We start from the raw sequence: 6,144 nt of genomic DNA, 5'->3' as shown, positions 1-6,144 counted from the left end.
GGTTCACAGCCCGATTCATAACCACTACGCTACCAGAGCACTATAACTGACAATATTCTGGTGCACTTCATCATGTCTCAGTATTCAAAAATCTGGTGTTGACAGTGTTCCACTGCTATTCATAAGGTTTTCAGTGACTGAATGTTTGGAAGTGTCTGTCTCTCCTGCTTCCTAGTGTGTCTTCTCCTGGAAGCTCAGCTGAAACCTGTCCACCATAGGTGATCCTGATGGTATTTTAAATACCTGTGGCATAGTTCCAGAATCACCACAACACAGTATGACAAACTGACAGATGAGTGGTAGATTCCAGCCGTAGTGGTAGATTCCAGCCATAGCATTATCATAACCTTAAGCAAGGCACATTATTATATCCTGTCTATCACTTTCTAGATTTTTAAGAATGTCAGAACTGACTGAGGACAGCAGTTTTTTCTCCTTTACTAAGAAATATCCTACAAAGACTTATTTCACTAAACATTCCTATTATTGAATTTTACATATCTGATCCCTTCAGACATCTGGTCAGTATATAATGTCAGAAATGCTGTCCAAGTAATTCTCAGACTTTATTTCCATGATAAACCTCTCCTTCATATGATTTTCCAAGGCACTTATCAATTTATTCTGAGTTTTGGGTACAAAATAAAAGACTGATACTTCAAGTTTACATGTGCCTCATTTTCATCTCATTAGGTGCTCTTTTTCAGCACTTCATTAAATTTTTAGAGCAACTGAAACATCTCAAAAAAGTTTCCTTTTCCTTTATTCACCAAGGGTGTCTCTTCTTTGTGGTCATGGAATGCCAGATTCTGCTTGGCAAGAAACAATGTGATATCAAGCAATCAGTGCAAGATGTCCGTTTACTTTTGCTTCTCCATTTCCATCAAAGCAACAGTTTCAGTTCTGTGTAGCATCTGTACTGCTGCCAAAATTTTCCATTTTTCAAGGCAACATGGGTGCTCTTCATATGTCTCATGGTTCTATACTTTCAGGCTCCATTTCTACCACTTTTGAAACCTAGTCATAAATTTGGAAGGCGTATCTGTAGCACTAACAGTGAACAGTAGTAGCAAAAACTGAGTAAGTTCTCACTAATGAGTAAACCATCCATGGTCACAGAATTTTCTCAACATTTGACATCACCTTGTAAAAGCACTCTTTAAAAGCTGACATGCATCTTTCTTTGCTATTGCATCTTGCCTTGCTGCAATACCAAAAGATCCATCTTTGTTTTAGAAAGAAGAATTTCCCCTTTTAATGGTTTCAACCTGAAAATGATCTGGAACTGGTATCTTCTAGAAAGACATAGCACCAAAAATTTACCCATCTCTCTCCTGACTGTCACTCATCTCATTTACAGTATCACTCATTTGAAGCAGTGCTTGCTTCTGCTTCAAATCATGCCTTTTCCACTTTTGGTTGTCTGCAGAATACATGCTAGCATCAGAAGAATCACCTTTAACAACTGGAGACTAATGAGCAGTTATTGAGATAGATTCACAAATATGACTTACCACAATATTATAACTCAAACAACAGAAACTTTGACAAAATCAGTGACTATAAAAATACTAGCAGCAAGAAAACAATAGGCTGTGGTTGTAGTACGTATAAATGAAACCAAGTGATTTGAAACATTGTAATTGGACAATATAGACAGCTCTGACTGCAGCACATTTAAAGTTTCAAAAGGAAATTTATATAAAGTTTTATTTGGCCTTGTAGGTATATTGATACATGCCAGCTGGGCTTATGAAAAATATTCTTACTGTTCTAATTAAATACATGAATATTTTTATAAAAATTATAAATTTCTGCTGAAACACCACACAAAAATTTTATACACGGTTGTTTTATGTGACCCTGTTTGACAGTTGTCACCCCATGCAGTCTGTCCCCTGCCACCCCCATGCTCACAATGACACCACCAGGCGAAGCTAGCATACCCAGACTAGTTAGTTCTGCTGGAGGTTGGGTGTCAGCTGAGCTCACAAGCCAAAGTAAATAAATACAGGAGGGCGGCACAGGATGGATAGACCAATGAAAGGGGTATTTCCCAGTTAAACATGAAGGCTGCTTTTTCTTTTAAGCTGTTTTTAAAACCCTGCTAATTTAAAAATATATATTCTTGAAAAGAAGATTTTCCTTCCAAGAGTGGCTGTCTCATTTTTTTCCCCTTAGATTTGTTTTGTTATATTCACAGTATTAGGTAGGTTTTATTTTTCCATTGCTTATAAGAAAGTTTAACATTTGATATTTCATTAGTAAGACAGTTATAAAACACATGGTGCTAAAGGAAATTAATACTTCATTATATGTTAGATGAGTAATGGAATGGTTTTAATCATAAGTCAGTTTAGCATTTGAGACACATTCAAAATTATTTCCTTTTTACAGAATAATTTCATCGTGAGTAGAAATACTTCAGGTTTATTCAACATAATCTAAAAGAGGGTGATATTTCAATGTGGAAAATAACCTAGACTTAGAACCAGAAGTTCCAAGTTCTAGTTTTATTAACTATGGAATTTTGAGTAAGGTCTCTGACACTTCCTCTATAAAATGCAAGTGCTGAACGAGATCAGTCAAATGTTATGGCCTTTTGTCTGGTGTAATAAACATACACAGAGAGTATAGCAGTGGTAAAGAAACATACATGGTTTCAACAGACTCAGATTATAAACTGATTGCTGACACTAACTTTGTTTGTGACACTGGGCATTTGCCCTCTTCTGTATCCTCATATGTTATAAAAAGAAAATGAAACAGGTGGCATCTCAGGACATTTTTAAATTTAAAAAATTATAATTAAAAAAATGCCTGTGCCACATGTACTGACTGACATTTGAATATAAAACTTGATGTTTTACTCCATTCTTGTTAAGTGCCATCAAGCCAGTTCTGACGCACAGCTACCCTGTCAGGGTTTCCTACACTTTTTCAATCTTTATGGGAGCAGAAAACCTCATCCTTCTCCCACAGAGTGGCTGGTGGGCTTGAACCTCCAACCTTGTAGTTTAAAGTCCAGTGCTTATTTTATGGAGCCACCACCAGAAAGAAATATACGTATTTGTAGAGTCCCCAGTATGTTGGAACATATTCAACCCTGAGTTTTAGTTCTTCAAAGCAGAAAGGTGGTCTCAAGAGCTGAAGGAACCTAAAACCTCCTTGTTTAACCCTTCCTTCTAAGAACCTAAAGTCAAGCTATGAAATCCAGCATAAATATTATTACTAAACTTTGTCCTTGTGCTCTCCATAGGCATGAAACAAAGACAACTGCTATGAGTTGAACTGTGTCCCTCCCAAATCCTAACCTCTATGTCTGTGGTTACAATAGTATTTGGGAATGGGTTGGTTTTGTTATGTTCATTAAACTGGATTAGTGTGGGGTCTTCTTGAGTTAATCTCTTTTGATATCTAAAAGAGATAAAACAAGCCAGCAGAGATGGGAGTGGATTTAAATTATGCCAGATGAAGATCACCAATGGACCAAGAGATAAGGCCCTTCCCCAGAAGCAAACAGAGAAAAAGCCTTCTCCTAGAGCTGGTGCCCTGAATTCTTCTAGCCCTCCTAAACTGAGGAAATAAATATCTGTGTTAAAGCCACCCACTTGTATTTCTGTTACAGCAATACTAGATAAATAAGACAACAACTATGCTCAAATCTGGACTTTATCTACTATTTATAAATACACTGTTTAGGTCAACAAGTGACTTTTTAAAAGGTCAAAAAGTCCATTCATTAAAGAAATGTACTTTCACAAATTTTTACATGAAACTACACTTAGTCCAAAAATACTTCTATGTTTACAGTTTCTGGATTTTTAGTAAAATCTCCTAACTCTTCAAGTAAAGTACCTCCACTTCAAAAGGAAGTCAGAGCCACAGTCACGGGTGGTTTACAGAATATTTTCTGGTAGCCTTCGCTTCATTTCAATAGTCTGCCATGATTGGCTGTTGACGTCTACAAATAAGGAAGTCTTCAAGCCAGGGGATTTCTCAGTGGAAGTTCCCAGTTCAACACAAGGGAGAGCTCAGGACAGTTTGTTGGGCAGCATTGCTAGGGCCTGTGGATACAGATTTACTTCCAGACTGTGTATCTGCCTAGATCTTTAAAGAGGAATAAATAATCTGTGAAGGAAGACTTGTAACCTGGAGAAGAGGTAATCAAAACTTCAGTAGTTCCTACCAATTCTCAACTTAGCAAAGTCGCCTGGATGCCTTGAATTGAAGTGTTGCAAATTTGTTCTACTCTTGCTTTTGCTGTGTGAGTAATTTATGACATGATTCAATAATGCCTTCGTATTCATTGTCATAGTTGGAAAATCAGCTTTAATAATGGGGTGCCTGGCCAGAACCCAAGAAAATAATTAAATACTGTGATCTTTTTAACTTTCATCCAACTTTCAAGATAGAAGTTATGTCTCTCTTTGAAGTGATCTTTTTTTAGTTCCTAACTGGAATGAAAGTCTTCTCCAACAATTAGTTTATTATAAAATAACGTAAGACTAAGGATGTGTATTTGGCCTATGTTTCATAAAGTTTATTAGATTGCTCTTTTCTTGCTGAAAAGTAAATTAATTCTATATTGTATTCAAACTTTTTTGTTTATATTTGTAAGAAATTAATTCCACCTTGATCCAGTCTGTCCATGCTAAATTCAGGTTAAGTGTTTTTCCATCTCATAAAAAAAAAAACAAAACACATGCTAATCAATGTTTCTTTACATTGAGGTGTTAATCTCATAAGCAACTCTGCATCTCCAATTTTAGGACATTTAAACTTAGTTTAAATTACAGTAACCCAGTCTTATTGTTGATAATTGGCTCTTTTAGTTCCACAAGCAAAATTGAATATGTATTTTTTAAAATACCATGTTAGCATGGTTCTTAAGAAAAATCCTGGGTTACAGTGAGCTTGCACCACCAGCCTCACAGTTCAAACTGACTTTGCAGTCCGGCCCATTAATCCACCAGGACCACTGGCTTGAGTGCCTCCTGGGCCAGGGTTTAAACATAAATCCACATACATTCCTTTCTCATGGCTCTGCATTACCATTGCCCTACCATCTTAGAACATTAAAGCAGTATTTTGAAGATTCCTTATCCATATTACAGATGGAGGAGAAAAAATGTGGAGTCAGAAAAGGAAGAGGACTTGCCCGAGGTCTCAGGGCAGTCGAGTCAGTCCTAGAGACTCCATCTCTCTTCTTCCCACTGCCCACCCCTGTCTTCAAGCAAGAGTAGTCTGGTACACTTCCACATGTGCACAGTCACACACACTGTTCTGCCTTAGTGCAGCCAGCTTCAGAGCCAGTGAAGGATGGTGGAGCTGTGTACTTTATCTAACCTGACTAAGGCTCCTACCCTTGAGCCCAAGTCAGGCAGTTCAATTTACATGCAGAATTGGGACAACATCTAGTTACTTCCCTTAAATGCTTGTGACCATGAAGGCGATGTTTAGCTGAGATATAAAATAAATCTGTGAAATGCTCCTATAAGTAGCTCTGGTTAGAGTTTCATGAAATGTATGCCTTAATTTGAGAGAAATTATAATTATAGAATAGAACCTGCCCAACTGTGAACAGATATATGTTTCTCCATGTTGTAAGGCCTCGATAAACATCCAGGAGGAGTCCTGGTAGTGTAGTGGTTAAAGTACACAGCTAACTGCAGGAGAAAGATGTGTGTGTGTGTGTGTGTGTGTGTGTGTGTGTGTTTGGGAGGGGTGCTTACACCATTTTGATAAGAATAATTTTCCACTTTATTTTCAAATCAGTTACTGCTGGCATTTAGGAATGTTATTGATTCAGTAATTTTATTTTACACCTGATCATTTTACCTGTCTCTTATGTGTTCTAAATATTTTCAGGCAATTCACATGTTATACCTAGATAGAAAAATCAGAATAATTTTGTCTCCTCACTTATTTTCTTCTCATCACACTGACCAGAACTTCTAGAAAAATATTTAATAACAGAAGCAATAGCAGTCAACCTTGTCTTGTTCTTGATCTCAGTGGGAATTTCCCTAGTGGTTAGCATTAAGAATGACGTTGGCTGGTGCTTTGAGATAAATCATTTATCGAAAATACCAAATAACTGAAAATCAAGCCTTCACGTTAAAGTGTATCCACTCTTTTCAG

At 37.0% G+C, this 6,144-nt stretch overlaps 1 protein-coding gene across 1 annotated transcript in view; it reads left to right on the top strand.

The window, feature by feature from the left end:
* The first annotated feature begins 4,047 nt into the window (after nucleotides 1-4,047).
* The window catches only part of TANK (TRAF family member-associated NFKB activator), a 160,788-nt gene continuing 158,691 nt past the window's right edge, over nucleotides 4,048-6,144 (top strand). The window contains exon 1 of the mRNA XM_006872020.1: nucleotides 4,048-4,163. The gene's annotated coding sequence lies outside the window, so the exon portion shown is untranslated. The remainder of the gene's footprint in view (nucleotides 4,164-6,144) is intronic.

Source organism: Chrysochloris asiatica, unplaced genomic scaffold (assembly GCF_000296735.1).
Source record: "Chrysochloris asiatica unplaced genomic scaffold, ChrAsi1.0 scaffold00181, whole genome shotgun sequence".
NCBI lineage: Eukaryota > Metazoa > Chordata > Mammalia > Afrosoricida > Chrysochloridae > Chrysochloris > Chrysochloris asiatica.
This window is presented reverse-complemented; position numbering and strand designations above follow the sequence as displayed.